Source organism: Rattus rattus, chromosome 1 (genome assembly GCF_011064425.1).
Source record: "Rattus rattus isolate New Zealand chromosome 1, Rrattus_CSIRO_v1, whole genome shotgun sequence".
Lineage (NCBI taxonomy): Eukaryota > Metazoa > Chordata > Mammalia > Rodentia > Muridae > Rattus > Rattus rattus.
This window is the reverse complement of record NC_046154.1, coordinates 118,720,783-118,738,239: the sequence shown is the minus strand read 5'-3', so window position 1 is coordinate 118,738,239 and position 17,457 is coordinate 118,720,783. Positions and strand designations below refer to the sequence as shown.

The 17,457-nt window shown below is 41.4% G+C and overlaps 1 protein-coding gene across 4 annotated transcripts in view; it reads right to left on the bottom strand.

The window, feature by feature from the left end:
• The window catches only part of Klhl32 (kelch like family member 32), a 215,337-nt gene that overhangs the window by 89,979 nt on the left and 107,901 nt on the right, over positions 1-17,457 (bottom strand). The window lies entirely within an intron of this gene.

Here is a 17,457-nt window from a genome sequence, read left to right as displayed (position 1 = left end):
ATAACACAGTCATTCGATGCAAACTAAATCAGTTCTAGTTTTTCAAAGTATTTTTCAGACTCTTTGGTTCAATCACAGTTTAGTGAGTAGGTGTTTTAGGGTAGGGCATTTGTATCTCCTCTGGTCACATAAAGTGGGTGCGTATATGAGAGAGACGTGGGTATTATTATTCTACTTACAAGTGTACAATGACGAACTTTCATTGTCTTCCTGTAGGTTTTGCTTCTCTAGTCTTCTTTATTTAAAAGGTAGCTATCATGTTCATAAAATAGTGAGCTTCACAAGGAAAGGGAATACGCCATGCATCTGGTGATAGCAATTATCTGCTTTTTTCTGGTTAAACCCAACTATTTCACAGCCCTACTAACCCACTGCAAAAGGCCAGAGAAAGCCACATAGCACAGTGAAGAAATTCACTCCTACAAGGTCTTTAGTCCTGTCCTAGTGGTCTGCCCTCAGCCCAGTTGTTCATTCTCTGGCCACTGACATCTATGTCTCCCACCCACTGGTAATTCACTGCCATGACCACATAGAAACAGTCAGCAAAGGTAAGTGCATTCTTTCTCCAAATGGGGCCATCCATATCTTGGCTCTCCATCAATATTCTTTCTTGATTTTCCTTTACTACCCTAACCATTCTCATTCCCAGTCTCTGAGCTTTGGAAATGAACACAACTGGTCCTCAGATCTTTCTCTCTCTCTCTCTCTCTCTCTCTCTCTCTCTCTCTCTCTCTCTCTCTCTCTCTCTCTCTCCTCACACTATAATCCCATGGCTTTAGCATCATTTATTTGCTGTGGGCACTCGAATCTTTCTCTGTCCTCAAACCCCAGATCCTCACACACAACTGTGGGTAATGGATGAAGTTCTGAGTGAATGTGTATCATGGGCATGGGCAAGGCAGATCCATGGCACAGTTAAAGCCTTCCCGAAATAAGGCTCGGAGACATGGCAAAGCCTTCCTTTGGTCCAAATACAAGTGTTTATGAATGATCGACCAGTGTGTGATAACTACCAACCACAGCTTCCTCTCCTGGAATGACTAGAGCCCAAGACGACTACCATCCAAAGACCTCTGACTGAGATTAGCTACTGCTGCCTCCTTGTACCCCATATAATCCTGCCTCCCTGATTCAGAATGTAAAGCAAATCAGTCCTTTATACCGGAATCTTCCTCAGGATATCAGCTTGTTCCCTTCCTTTACACTTCCACCCAAACTGAGGTTCTACCTCCATCAAAGTGAGCACAACTCACCCCATTCCACCTTCCCCTCACATGCGTCTATGTGTCTGCCCTTTCACCATTCTCTTGATACCACAGTTGGGTCAATCCCTCAAGATGGGTGGATCATGGCAACTTCCTGCCACCACAGACAGCATGGCCTCTTAGCTATCTGGAGGGCAACTCAAACTAAGCACTCCCCAGACTAAACTCTTTATCTTGTCTTACACTTGACAAACGACTCTTTTTATGGACAGGCCATCTCAGCAAAAAACAGAGCACTTTTAAGGCTGAAACTCCAGACCCGTTCTTCTTTCTTAAAGAAAAAGAAGTTAAAATTATTCTTAATAATTTTATACATGAATATAACATGTTCAGGTCACACTCACTCACTCTTGTTACTAATTCTTTTATGTTGCCTTGCTATATACGTAACAAGCTCACTTATTAAAAGTAGAAGTGCAGCTGTCACTCATTCTTTGGGCAGTGCAGAACAACACCATCCAAGAGGCTTTCTTCTCCTGACCATCCTACACAAAATAGACATCACTCCAAAACACATATTATTTCCTATCTTTGCTTTATTTTCCATTGCACCTATAATCTTGACACACTATACATTTATGTGTTTTTTTCTGTTTCACTACACATGAGAAAAGAAGTTTGTCCTGTTCTGCATCCACAGCACATAAGAACAATGCCTAGGCATAGCTGTCACTCTGCACTGAGATGCTTATTTAATTAGAACTTTGATTCAACTAGAAAATATCATCCTGATTGAGGTAACTCAATCTCAGAAAAGTACACATAGTATGTACTCACTGATAAGTGGATATTAGCCCAAAAGCTCGAATTACCCAAGGTACAATTCACAGACTACAAGAAGAAGAATGACCAAAATGTGGGTGCTTCATTCCTTCTTCAAAGGGGGAACAAAAATAGTCATAGGAGGGGATATGGAGGCAAAGTTTGGAGCAGAGACTGAAGGAACGGCCGTTCAGAGCCTGTCCCACATGTGGCCCATATATAGACAGGCACCAAAACTAGATAAGATGGATGAAGCTAAGAAGTGCATGCTGACAGAAACTGGATATAGATGTCTCCTGAGAGACACAGCCAGAGCATGTCAAATACGGAGGCGAATGCTAGCAGCAAACCACTGAACTGAGAACAGCATGCCTGTTGGAGGAATTAGAGAAATGATTGAAAGAGCTGAAGTGGCTTGCAACCCCATATGAACAACAATACCAACCAACCAGAGCTTCCAGGGACTAAACCACTACCCAAAGACTATACATGGACAGGCCCATGGCTCCAGCTGCATAGGTAGCAGAGGATGGCCTTGTGGGGCACCAATGGAAGGTGAAGCCCTTGGTCCTGTCAAGGTTGGACCCCTAGTGTAGGGGAATGTCAGGGGGCAGGATGGGGTGGTGGATGGGGAGGAGAACATCCTTATAGAAGAAGGGGAGGGGGAGGGGATAGGAGGCTTATGTCCTGGAAACTGAGAAAAGGAATAACATTTGAAATGTAAATAAAAAATATCCAATTAAAAAACAAAAAGGATTGTGATAGCAGAAGACCAGAAAAAAAAACCCTTTGGATAAGTAACTGATTTCTCCACACATGCTTAGTTTATTAATTTATTTTATTAATCTGGCACAGAGAATGAGGAGAAAAAAGATGTAACTTATATTTCTGGATCATTGAAGTAAACATGTGAAACAGTTAAGCAGAGGGGTCAAGAAAATGCAAACACTCATCTTATTCTGGACATATTTTTACAGCTCTCTCTTCTTCTAGTAGAAAGAGAAATTTAAATTTCTGCAAATCCTCAAGGAAGAGCCTTTGAATGCCACTGAGGAAATGAGTACATCTCCCATCAGAGGAGCAAGAATAGCGAACAGACTTGCAGAAGAGGCATAGCCTAAGGCAGAGAACGGGGAATAGATAGATTAGAAAGGGTAGTTTTAGCCTTTCAACCCTGTCAGTTGTGTTCAACTCACACAACTGGCATTCGGGATAACCTCCAAAGTGTGGTAATGTGAAACACAGAGACAAACATCACAGGGAGACAAGAAGAATGATCCATAGCATGTGTAACACGTCCAATGGGCTCACGGCGAGAAGCCCTCATAAGCAGAAACCCATACTGGGGTTGTTTTTGCCTTTGTTTTTAATTTTTGTTCCATAGGCTCTTTGTCCTCCTCTCATTATAATATTTTCTAAAAGAAACTTTAGCACAGAAAACTCCCTAAGGTTGCCAGAGAGAACTCTGTCAGGAAAACTGGTTTTCACTTAAGAGAAACAACCAGTATGGGTAAGCACGATTGGGCAGCACCTTCACAGTTAAGCCCTGATGCCATTCTGTGTCTGACTTCTTTGCTGCGTTTTCTCAAAGAATTTGTGCTTGCGTAGGAATAAGCTAAGGTTCAAATCATTGCACCTTACAGTATAGTGAATCTGGGACCTTCTTGAGCAACTGGCCAATAAAACTCTTCAAAAAGGGGCCTCAAACACTCACTTTATATAGTACATAGCTTTCTAGTTTGTTCTCCTTTTGCTGTGATAAAATGCTAACCAAAATCAACTTATCCTTCAGAAATTATAGTCATCAACATTTAGTCTGGCATCCTCACAGACTTTATAATATTTGAGATTAACCTACAGGAAGGGAAGTCCCCTGAAAGCTGAGAGCATACCGTTAGAATGGGGGCTGATCTATGTGATGGGACATGTCCACCGTGCTTAGCAGTTTAGAGGAGTTTGGCTCAGATGACAGCATACAGACGTGAACAAGACAAAGTGATGAAGAAAATGCAAGCAATGTAAGACCAAGGGTCCTGGAATCCTGTGTCAGAGGGGGAAAAATCTCTTGAAGAAGGAAGCCAACATGAACTATGGACTTCTCGATGATGTTCAGCTGTTCTGGTTGGGACAGAACTGAGGCTCCTGCAGATTTCTGAAAAGGTTTTGAAGCCATCAAGAGTGTGTACAGGTGGAGTCAAGTATCATATGGATGATTTATGATTCTCTCCCCACTATCCACCCACACTTGACCTCCATGTAGAATACAGAGGAGTTACTTGGCTGTGAGGAATGAGACAGTGCTGCCTGGGGTAAATGACAACCCTATAATTCGAGTCAAGATCAAGGATTGTCCCTATAAGGAACATCACTTGAACTAAGATGCTCTATCATCCCTCTTCTCAAATGCTGAGATTACTCTCTCGCTTGTGCTAACTAGATAAGACTTACTCGATGGCTGTGAGCAGGGCGACACTGGGTTGTGGAGACCTGAAGAAGCCCTGAGTAAGTGTGGGAAGAGTTGATAAAGTCCTGAGTGAGTGTGTGTTGTTAATATGGGCATGGCCTTGTTAAGGACCCCAGGGCTTCAGCCCCACAGGAGTGGCAAAACCTTCCCACAGGGCTGAGGATCAGAGGTGTGAGAAAACCTTCCTCTAGTCTGAGTGAAAATGTTGGTAGTGTGTGCAAAAACTGGTGACTGTCGCTTCCTCTGGTCAGATGATTACAACTTGATTCTTCACCCATACAAGGTTCTTACCAAGGCTAGCTAACCCCGCCTCCTGTGCTGTCCATGGTGCTAAAGTTTCTGGCTTCTGTTGCATAGTAGGTGTGCTCTACCAGAGCAATCACATTCCTTCCAATCCCAGCTTTTCTGTAGGTGTGTCTGCTCTTTCTTCTTTCCTTCTTCGCTCCAGTCCAGTTTCCAGGACAAAGCCCCTTCGGGTGAGGTGTTGTACCAATAGTATGACAAAATACTAGAGTTCGACAGAAGGTGTCAGATTCTTAACATTTTGACACAAGAACCCAGCCATAAAGGGGTGGAACTGCCTTCCTGACAGAAGGGATTCTGGAATGCTTCATCTTATTGGTCAATGACTTGAGTAGAGTTGGTTGTACAGGATTGATTTGAATCATCTATGGGGAATGCCCTCCAAACTGAGAGAAGGCTCATGCACCTGGCCTTACAGCATCTTTAGGCAGAAGACGGAGCTAAAAAGTTGCAAGAGAGGAAGAGGATGGAGCTTGTTATATTCTGCATAGAGCATCTCATGGAGCATCTAGTAGGTTCTGAGAAAGCCAGCTGGGCCTGACAAGTAGGAGCAGGGGCCAGCACACAAACTCCGTGTGGTTCCCTTCTTCCCTTAGCTCATTCTCTGATGCCATCAGCCATTCATACCCTTCATCCCAACCTTGCCTCCTGGATTAGCTTCTGGTAACAAATGTCTTTGCACGCCTATGAGAATTTTCATTATGGCCTTCTTTCTGATTATGTAACTGAGTTGGTACCTTCAAAAAATTATAACTTTAGTTCCCGAAGGTATGCCCTCGTAGCTTGTTTAGGGGGATATTAGTTTGCTGCCTTTCAATTTCATGAATATAGCAGGATATGGATGTGATAACATTAAACCCAGACAACTAAGGTTTGCAAGGGCATCCATGAAAATAATCACCTTTTTGGCACAAGGACTACTTTGATTTAAGTTAAATATGGTCTAATATCACTTATCAGAATAAGTGAGGTCACTTCTCTTGGCACATTTGAAACTCATTGTCATTTGGTCTACAAAAACTATCAAATTAACACAATCTGAACTTAGAGGGCGTCAGGTAAACTGAACAAAGGGAGCATAAATAAATTTACTAGTTAGATATTCAACACATATAGCCTTCTGCATGAAGCATTTCTATATAAGAAAAGTCCTATAGGTAGGAGGACATAAAACAAAATTGACTTTTGGCTTTAATGTTATTTTACTAAAGATTGTTTATCCACAAGGTGGCACTCTTGTTTAAAGCAAAATAACTCTTCTTGCTCCTTGTGACCTCTGTAAGACATGCTGTAGTTTTAAGAAGAAAATACAATTGAAGTGAGGATAAGAAGGCCTAAGGATTTTCTTTCCAAGCATTCTTCGGAGCTTTCTGTGTACGGACAATACTATCTACCTCATAAGGTTTGTAGGGGTTACAGATGATGTACGCGTATCATGCTATGTTGGGACAAACAGAAGAGTGAATAGGGCAAATACTGGAGCTAAGTGTTTAAGTAAAGCAAGAAAAGCCCAATGGGGTTAGAATGGTGAGGTACTTCAGTGGACATGTGATCCTGGAGGAGCTCTTGGCTAGGGATGACAGATTTAATAGAAAAACCCTGCAGATGAATAGGAAAAAAACTTGGTTCTTTTCGTAGCATAGAGAGAACTCCATTTCTTATGGCCCCTTCTTCATTAGAATTATTCTGGCATTTCAAGACCTTGAGATTAATAGTATTGTCAGCTAGTCATTTCCAACATGGTTTTCTTCATTATGTTTAAATTAATAAGATGCATTATTTAACAGAATGTAAAGATAAATTATACATACTTACATCACCTTTACAAATGTGGCTAATTATTTGAAAAAGCAGAATATATTTTTGATAGTTTCTAACTGTAAGGGAAAGAAGCAGTTGTAGCAAATTAAAGTATAATGAAACATGAAGGTCATTATAGGTTAAAAGAAAAGCGAGATTAATTATTAAGGCCTACTTAATAACCAGCATTCTTTCCAATGCGATGAAGATGGTAGATTCCATCCCTCACAGCTTTGTCACGAAACTGGGATTCTCCATAGTCTAGCCAGCTCCTGGGTACCTAACCTGTCATTCTCCATGACAGAGCCGGCTTCATGATACAGGGGCAGATTCTCTATAACATGAGGGCAAAACCAAAGAGAAAACCCTGACTCAACTACTGGCATGTGAAGATCGAAGATCTCTTAAAGAATGAATAGGGTTAATGTCAATTTTTTAAGGGGTTACTTTCCTTTTATTTTATGTGTACAGATGTTTTGCCTGCATGTGTGTCTGTTTGCATGCCATACTCCAGAGGCCAGAAGAGGGCATCATTCTCTGATGGTTGCTTGCCCCCATCTAAGTGCTGAAAACCAAACCTGGGTCCTCTGGCAAGCAGCCAGTGCTCTTGACTGCTCAATCATCTCTCCAGTCCCCTTGGCACCAATTTTCAAGTGTAGGGGTGACTTTAAAATGTCACTGCTGGGGACTGAATGGAGAGAGAAGTCAGAGCTGAATGCAATTATTAAGTCTGTGGTGTGACTAATGTAAAGACAGCACACGCACAGAATGTTGCTGAGGGAGCTGGGGAATGGAGCTGTCTAATTTCATTAAAGATGTCGGAGAAATAAGCCCCAGTGTGCATAGGGATCATCAACACGCAATCCTGGGCTCGTTTGAGAAATTCCTTGCACGAGCTTTGTAAAAGATGAAGATAAAAACACATCTTTAGAGTTTGCCAAGGAAGTTAGGTACCCCATAGACATTTTCCTACCTAGCATCATCTCATAAAGAAATATATGACCAGAGTTTGTGGATGGGGGTAAAACGGGGTACCCAGATAATGTGCTTAGAAAAATGACTTACCTAGTTTACAGAGTAAAAGTGTTTCTATTATTCATTTCAGGAAAAGCAAATGTAACATTTTGGAGTGTTTCCATACAATCTACTCTCTTATGGATATCTGTGGCCACTTCATTTGTGCCATCATTTGTGCATTTGCCCAATAAAATATATGAACATCTTCCCATATATGTATTTGCCACCTATCTTCATTGGTGACTCATCAATCGTGGCCACTTTTTAAAAAATTAGAGGATTCCTTTTTGTACTACTAAACTTTTGAGTTCTTCACATATTTCAAATGATATTCTTTTATACTTTTGTAAATATTTTCTCCAAATTCTAGACTGGATTTTTATTCTCTTGATACTGTCTTTTGTAGAACACAAGGTTTTAATTTCAGTGAAATATGGGTTATCAAAGACTACATTTCTGTGTCTTTAAAAATCTTTTTTCTGGGCAGGAGAGATGGCTCACTATTTAGGAGTGCTTCCTCCATAATCCTGAGTCCAGCATTAATGTAATAACCCTGCCCTCTTAGCTCTGATATGTGCACACTTGTGGCACTCCATGTGCATGTGTGTGTGCACACGTATGCATACGTACACACGCATGCGTGTGCACACACCCACAGAAACAAACTCTGAAAAAGTTTTTGTCATATGTACAGTTAATTACCTACAGAAAAATGTCTCCTATATCATAAACAGGTTCCTGGAGATTTCTAGGCTTGTGTTTTACATTTGTGGAGATCCATGCACAGACTTGACTGCAGGTGGATGTCCAGTTGAAGCAGCATCATTAAAGAAAGAGATATTTTGCATTTTATTTCCTTCCCCATTTGATGATCCATCAGTTTTGTTCATGTGGTCTGTTTCTGGGCTCTCCATCCTGTCCCATTGATCTCCTGATGGACTCTTGTCCATATCACATCTGGGAACTGTCAGTTTATCCAACCGTGTTCTCCTTCAACCCTATTTTGGCTATTCTTGGTCTGTTGCTACTTCATCTGAGTGTTGTAGTCAGTTTGTTTAGCTCCTGTATATATCCTTCTGAAAACTGGGTTGGATGCATTGAACCTGTAATTAAGCTGTAAAGAGCTGCTTCCTTGACAATAGCTAGTCCCCCGTTCTCTGATCAGAAACCATCCTGACCTCTTTCATGAGAGTTTTAAAGTTTTCATTGCGTAGACCTTGTACACTTTTTGTTGAATTGATGCCCATGTATTTCACTGTTGAGGTTATTGGTTTTTAAGAATAATTCTAATGTTTTAAAATAATCAAAACACCTCCCAATGGGGAATATGTTGTGACATGTGAAATTAAAATTTCAGTGCAAACTGAGTTTTACAGATTTGATCCGTCTCTGGCAGCTTGTGAGTTACAACAGGAGGCTTAAAGTAGCAATGGCATGGCCTGTGAAGCCTAGATTGTGGATTATCCGCCCTCTTGCAGAAAATGTTTGCTGATATTTGTTGTAGAGGAAGTTTGAGGGCTGGACGTCAGGAGCACAGTTTTGTAGCAAGTAAGCAAGGTCTGCAAGGCATTTGCAAGAAAGGTAGCTTATGCAGGCCAGTTTTGATGCACGAGGGACTCCAACATGCAGGGAGAGAAAGAGAAAACAAAAACCTATAAAACAATGTGATCGAGGTCCAGGTCGTCTGGGATCATGAGTCAAGAGTGTCTGAAAGCTCCGAGAAAAAGCCTTCCATGAAGACTGTCTGGCTGTAGTCCCTGGAGTTGAGTGGCCATAAGGGATAGCATTTACTTTTGATTTTCCAATATCTGTGTCTATTAAGAACAGTTGCTCAAGCTGAGGGTATGGCGGTACATGCCTTTAATCTCAGCACTCTGGAGGCAGAGGCAGGCAGATGTCTGAGTTTGAAGCTAGTCTGATCTACTATGTAGAGAAACCCTGTTTCAAAAAAGAAGAGTTTTTCTAGAACGCAAAAGATAGAAGTCTTCAGACTTGAGAGGAGAAAGATATGTAACAGATGAGTAAAACTGAGGGAAAACGGGTTTGTGTGATACATTATGCAAATGAAAAAGGTTTTGTTTTCCTTTTTTTTTAATCTTTATTAACTTAGGTATTTCTTATTTACATTTCCATTGTTATTCCCTTTTCTGGTTTCCAGGTCAACATCCACCTAAACCCTCTCCCTCCCCTTCACTATGGGTGTTCCCCTCCCCATCCTCTCCCCATTACCGCCCTCCCCCCCCCAACAATCCCGTTCACTGGGGGTTCAATCTTAGCAGGACCAAGGGTTTCCCCTTCTACTGGTGCTCTTACTAGGCTATTCATTGCTACCTATGAGGTCAGAGTCCAGGGTCAGTCCATGTATAGTCTTTATTTAGGTAGTGGCTTAGTCCCTGGAAGCTCTGGTTGCTTGGCATTGTTGTACATGTGGGGTCTCGAGCCCCTTCAAGCTCTTCCAGTCCTTTCTCTGATTCCTTCAACGGGGATCCCGTTCTCAGTTCAGTGGATTGCTGCTGGCATTCACCTATGTATTTGCTGTATTCTGACTGTGTCTCTCAGGAGAGATCTACATCCGGTTCCTGTCGTCCTGCACTTCTTTGCTTCATCCATCTTGTCTAGTTTGGTGGCTGTATATGTATGGGCCACATGTGGGGCAGGCTCTGAATGGGTGTTCCTTCTGCCTCTGTTCTAAACTTTGCCCACAGTGTGTCCGTGTGCTGTAGGATAATGCAGTAGAGAAAAAGAACTGGAGGATGGAGAGTCCGCTGCAGAGATCACAGGCAGGAGGACCGAGCTGAAGACTGAGTCTAGTGTGAACCATCAGCCTCTCAACATGCAGGGGTGTGCACTTTCCATAAGGAAAGGTGGAAACGCACAGCATAGAAACAGACACGGGGATGTCTAAGGACATGATGGCAGGAAGATTCAGCCTTCCCTGTCTAATCCCCACAGGAGATGAATTTCCCCCGTTATGGATATTGTAGGGAAGATAGTTGGAGGCAGTCTGAAAAGACAGAAGAAGTGAGAAGCTTGTCAATAAAAGAAGAGAGGCAACGCAGATTAGGATCACCTCGAAAGGATGTGGATCCGCCCTAGATTTAGATCACGGATCTGAGGTAGTGACCTTCAGCAACAGTCAACAAGAGGTGATGCTCACCATTGGATTCAAGCAGGATGCCTCAGATGGTGCTACAGGTGGGACGCAAGGCTACTTCTCTCTCAAGTCAGTGTCCGGTTCATGTTGTGCCAAAAGTCTGACACACAGGCTTCTCGGAAGCCGCTCCTATTCAATCACCACAGAGAAAATGACCTTTTCTCCCCACCGGACAAGGAAAGTTAGTTATTTAAAAGTGTGTTCTGTCTTTAAAAGGGGAACAAGAATACCCTTGTCAGGGAATAGGGAGGCAAAGTTTAGAACAGAGGCAGAAGGAACACCCATTCAGAGCTTGCCCCACATGTGGCCCATACATATACAGCCATCAAAACTAGATAAGATGGATGAAGCTAAGAAGTGCATGCTGACAGGAACTGGTTATAGATCTCTCCTGAGAGACACATCCAGAGCATGTCCAATACAGGGGCGAATGCCAGCAGCAAACCACTGAACTGAGAACGGGACCCCTGTTGGAGGAATCAGAGAAAGGACTGAAAGAGCTGAAGGGGCTTGAGACCTCATAGGTAGCAATGAATATCCTAGTAAGAGCACCAGTGAAAGGGGAAGCCCTTGGTCCTGCAAAGACTGAACCCCCAGTGAACGGGATTGTTGTGGGGAGGGCAGTAATGGGGGTAGGATGGGGTGGGGAACACCCATAGAGAAGGGCGGGGGAGGGGTTAAGGGGATGTTGGCCTGAAAACCGGGAAAGGGAATAACAATCAAAATGTAAATAAGAAATACTCAAGTTAATAAAGATGAAAAAAAGTGTGTTCTGAAAAAATCACTAAAACTAATTACTCAGTCTTTCATCTGAATTTGTGCAGTTTTGGGGGTATGGAACTCCCATGTTTTTTGTACAATTCAAAATATCACTTCTATCCTATTTCTTTAAAAATGAAACCATAATCAATCTGTTAGTGCCAATCACAGTGTGATATCTCTTTAAAAAGCATTCTATGTAATTTTCCCTTCAGTGTCCCCCTAGCATCTAGTAAGTCCCCGACACACAGTAAGACATCATTGAGTATTTGCTAAATTAATGAATTTCATTTCAGAGCAAAATATTAAGAGATGGTTCTTATGGCACTCAAAGAATATAAAATGTTCAGAAATTAATGTGGCATATTCAAATTAATTCCTTCATTTGAATGTTCTTGCTGACATTCTGCTCAAATGGAATACTTGCAAAATAAATCTTTTGACAAGCTCTATTTGAGGGCCGTGGATACAGTTCAGCGGAAGAGCATTTAACCAGCATGTGAAAAATCCTGGGTTTGATCTCAGTGTTGGGAAAAACTGCTAGGCACCTATGCATTTTACTACTCATCAGAAATAAAACATATATGGCTATCACTGTGTCTAAAGAAATTAGAATTACAAAACACATATCTTGTACAAATACTAAATGTCTCCAGCAGAGGGCTCAAGGACTCCATTTTTAGGGGAAAGTTTCACAACTCAACAGCTTGCTTGATAAAATTCTCTGAGGAGCAGTTCTCAGAGAGCAGTTCTCAGAGCTACGCTCTTCCTCCGGTCAAGCCATCACACATCTCGGATGAACAGGAATGGAGCTGCAGTGACACATCATTATTTACACGCCCAGCATGTGCAGGTAAGTATTCTTGACTAACTCCAAGGAAGACAGAGAAGTTAACTACAGCCTAAAGGTTGCTTGTCTTTATTTGTTCACTTGCATTTTAATGCAGGAGGTCACTAGGCAGCTCAGGTTACCCTCAGATGAACTGATCTTGAAGTTGTGATCCTCCTGCCTCACCTCCCGAGAGCTGATATTATGTGCAGGCGCAATCATAATCCAGTTTATGTAACTATCTAAATGTCAGGAATATAAAAGTCAGAGAACACTGGAAATTGAGAGCAACATAAGACCAGAGAAGGATATAAATAAACAATGTTATAAATAATGTAATAAATAATCTATCACACACACTCTCCATGTTTCACACACAATCCCCATGTTTGTACTATTACCAGCGGGCCTGAAAACTAAACCAGAGGACTGAAGAGATGGAGCAGGGAGTGAGTAAAGTGCTTTCTGTAGCAACCCGAGGGCCTAAGATGGTGTGACCGTGTACATATAACCTCGGTGACTGGGGCAGAGCCTTCCCCACCCATCAAAAGAAGAGAGAGCTTGCTGGAGAGAAAGTCTAGGTAATTGGTGAGCTCCAGGTTCATTGAGAGATCTATAGCAGATTTTCCTACAAATATTAAGGTCTAGAATGTTTTTCTTGGTAACACTTTAAATGACATCAAAAGGAAAAAGTAAAACATAAAAAAAAACACACAAAACCAAAAACCCTGTTTAAAACCCAAGCACTGTTTTCTGGTTTTCTGGTTGATCTCAGTATAAAATCCAAACTACAACCAGTGTTTCTTGAGGAGTCAGTGTTCCTCCCTAGGGGACAAGTGGGAAACTCACAGGGACATCTCCAGTCATGCAGAAGGGAGGCCAGATGCCAGGCTATGTAAAGAGTGGCCATCGAGAATTTTCCTCCAGCTGTAAACCTAAACACCCTGCAGTAGTGCACATGGAAGGTTTTTATTTTTTATTTCATTTTTTCCGTTTTTATTAAATTGGGTATTCTTATTTACATTTCAAATGTTATCCCCTTTCTGGTTTCCTGTCCATCAGCCCCCTAACCCCTCCCTCTCCCCTTCTATATGGGTGTTCCCCTCCCCATCCAACCCTCCCATTATTGCCCCCCACCACATTCCCCTACACTGGGGGTCTAACCTTGGCAGGACCAAGGGCTTCCCCTTCCATTGCTGCCCCAACAAGGCCATTCACTACTACATATGCATTTGGAACCCAGGGTCAGTCCATGTATAGTCTTTGGGTAGTGGCTTAGTCCCTGGAAGCTCTGGTTGGTTGGCATTGTTGTTCATATGGGGTCTCGAGCCCCTTCAGCTCTTTCAGTCCTTTCTCTGATTCCTCCAATGGGGGTCCCATTCTCAGTTCAATGGTTTGCTGCTAGCATTCGCCTCTGTATTTGACATGCTCTGGCTATGTCTCTCAGGAGAGATCTATATCTGGTTCTTGTCAGCATGTACTCCTTAGCTTCGTCCATCTTATCTAGTTTTGATGGCTGTATATGTATGGGACACATGTGGGGCAGGCTCTGAATGGCCATTCCATCAGTCTCTGTTCTAAACTTTATCTCCCTATCCTCTCCTATGGATATTTTGTTCCCTTTTTAAAGAAGGAGTGAAGCATCCGCAGTTTGGTCATACTTCTTCAATTTCATGTGGTCTATGCATTGCATCTTGGGGAATTTGAGCTTTAATTCTACTGTTCTAGTTTCCCTTCATCTCTTTATAACACTACATTCTGCTGCCCCTTCCTTGGGAGATTCCCTTACTCCTCTTCTAGTCCCTAACTAGCTACCTAAACTTGTGGATAGTCTAAATGAAGCACACATATATAAAATATAAAACCTAACATCCACATGTAAGAGAAAACATGCAATTTGTCTTTTGGCGTCTGAGTTACCTCATTCAGGATAACGTTTTCTAGCTCCATTCATTTCCTGCAAATTCATTTTTCTTAACAGTAGAATAATACTCCACCACGTGGATGTACCACAGTTTCATTATCCATCAGTTGATGGACATCTAGGCTGTTGCCAACTTCTAGATAATGTAACAGAACAGCAATGGTCATGGAAGCACAAGTAACTATCTCTGTAGTAAGACAGAGAGTAATCTGGGCACCTGTCTAAGAGAGGTATAGCAGGGTATCATGGTAGATACATTTTAAGCTTTTGAAGGCCCCTCCACACTGATTTTGAAAGTGGCTGTACCGATTTGTGCTACCACCAGCAGTGAGTAAGTATGCCCCATTCTCCGTATCCACACCAGCATCTGCTGTCATCTGATCTTGGCCATTCTGAGTGGAGTACGATGAAGTCTAACAGTAGTCATCTCTCTAAAGGCTAAGGATAACATATATTTTAAAAGTGTTTCTCGGTCATTTGTTTTCCATCTTTTGAAGACTGTTTAGCTCTCTCGATTTTCAGGTGTTTTTAAAACTTCCTTATACATTAGATACTAACCTCTATCAGATTCATAATTGGTACAAAAGATGTTTCCTCTCCTGTAGGCTACCATTTTGCTTGAGTGGTGGTGTGTCCTTTGCTGTACAGGAGCATTTAGCTTCTTCATAAAAACTCACTTACTAACTAACTATAAGTCTTAGCACTTGAGCTATCAGGATCCTGTTCAAAACTTCCTTTCCCATGCCAATGAATTCCAACATATTTTCTACCTTTTCCTCTGAAAGATCAAGGGTATCAGGTCCTATGTTGAGTTCCCTGATTCATCTGAAGTTGAGTTTTATACAGTGTGAAAAATGCTAATATATTTTCATTGTCAATATGCAGCTATCGAGTTTAAGCAGAACCACTGAAGATGCTGTCTTTTTCTACAGTATGTGGTTTTTGCTTCTTTGTGTAAAAACATCTAGTATTTGTAGATGTGTGGACTTATGTCCAGGTCTTCAATTGTATTCCATTAATCAACATGTCTGTTATATACATATGGAAACTAATACTATTAAACTTCCTAAAATACCCTACAAACACACACACACATACACACATTTACACACATACATGTGTGTGTGTGTCTGTGTGTGTATGTATGTCTGTGTGTGTATGTATGTATATATATATATATATGTATCCTTATATGAGTCAGTCTCATTACATGAATGATAATCTTTTCTACAACCTGACCTCCAGTGTGTTATTGCCATTATAGACAGATTTATATGTATATATGTGTGTGTGTGTGTGTGTGTGTGTGTGTGTGTGTGTGTGTGTGTATAGAGTTAGGACTCAACTGGAAACCTTTACTGGCTAGAATTCATAGTTATGGAAGGTACTATATATGCTACTACTAAAGAAAAATAAATATCAGTCATACCCAGCTTCAGACCCTTCAAATTACAATAACTACCTAACTGTAAGATATACCCACTAGTATAATTAGTAGCACAAATGGTATGGAAGTAACCAGACAGCTTTTGAAGTGAGTTTAAGGCCTCTTCTATAGGATGGAACCCATACTTGCACTGTTAATGTGGCCAAGAACCTGATACTAAAGTCATGGGCTTAGGGGAAATCTACTAAATAAATAAATAAACAGAACAATAAAATGACTCCGGGTGACATATTCCTATACTCATATATCAATACACTGCTCAACCCTCATCAGAGAATGAACATAGAGAACTATCGGATAGCATGCAGAAAATAAGAAACTTTAAAGTGCTCAGCCTTAAATATCCCAACCTTTCAGTCAAGTCCCAGGAATCAATGAGGAAGAGGTGTCAGAAAGATTGTAAGTGTCAGAAGTAATGGATGACTTCGAGAAATAGCATTTAAAGGTACAATAGGGCAGAAGCACAAAAACCATACATGGACCAACAAATGTGTGACAGCACGCACAGTGTCTGTATAATCTCAACCTAGACAGAATCCTGTCATGGAGATGGGAAGTAGACCTGAAGCACCACCACTGCCAGCAAAGAGAAGCAGAATTGATAGCTGCAGGGAGGAGAACAGTGTCCTTCAATGAAGTGACACTAGATATCAATTACATGTCAGGGCAGGCTCTGTGGACAGGAGTAGTTGGCCACACAAACTGGACATCATGGGTCTTTCTCTTTTCCTGTCTTTTCTTTTCCTTCCTTCCTTCCTTCTTTCCTTCTTTCCTTCCCTTTTAAGAGAGAGAAAGAACATGAAGGTAGGTGGATAGAAGGTCTTGGAGGAGTTGGGTATAGGAAGGGAATATAATAAAATACATCATACAAATTCTCGGAAAATAAACAAACCATTATTTAAAACAGAAAAAAATAATCTAAATGGATAAAAACTGGAAAATTAGAGAAATTATTTAATAAAAATCAGCGTATCATTTCTGCTACTGGACAGGCATCTATCTGATCTCTGAAGTGTACTGTAGTGACAATTTTGGCTTCTTGAAAAAAACACATAAATATTATAAGAATATGCTTTCATTTTAATCCAAGGTGTGGAATATGGTACTGCTTCATATTGACCACAGCAACTGACTTTGATTTTCCTTGTTTAGGGGTGTGATTTTGGCAGCTGCAGATAATTCCTGTGATTGTGTGACATTTGCAATTGTGTGGATTCTGGGGACTTTTCAGAGGGTGTATAAATGCTAAGTCCCCAAGAGGCATGGGGACTTGTTTGTTATTGGTTAGTTCCTGTAGGTTAAGGTTTTTTAAGTACTTATGCACAAAGGAAGGGAGAGAGGAGGAGGGAGAGGAGGAGGAGAAATTAGCTATCCTAACTGTAAGATCAATCTTGCCCCAAAAAGTAGACACCCCCAGTCAGCAGGAAGCAGTCTAATGAAGATATAGCCTTCTTTACCCTCTATCCTTTTATTCTCTCCTATCTACGTTAGGGGGTTGAAAGGGTAGAAAAGGGACGGAGAAAGGTGGAAGAAAGAAGAACCCCCAAAGTAGCCAACACTGCTACAGTGCACCCATAGTTCCTCTTCCTCATCTGAAGACATTTAAGACATTAATATGCCAAGGAGTGGCTTTATCATTCTTGAAGGTTTAAAGGACAATATGGTAAGGACATTCTGATGAGACCACACACAAGGGATTAAGTAAGGGAGACGATGGGTATGAAATAGAAACC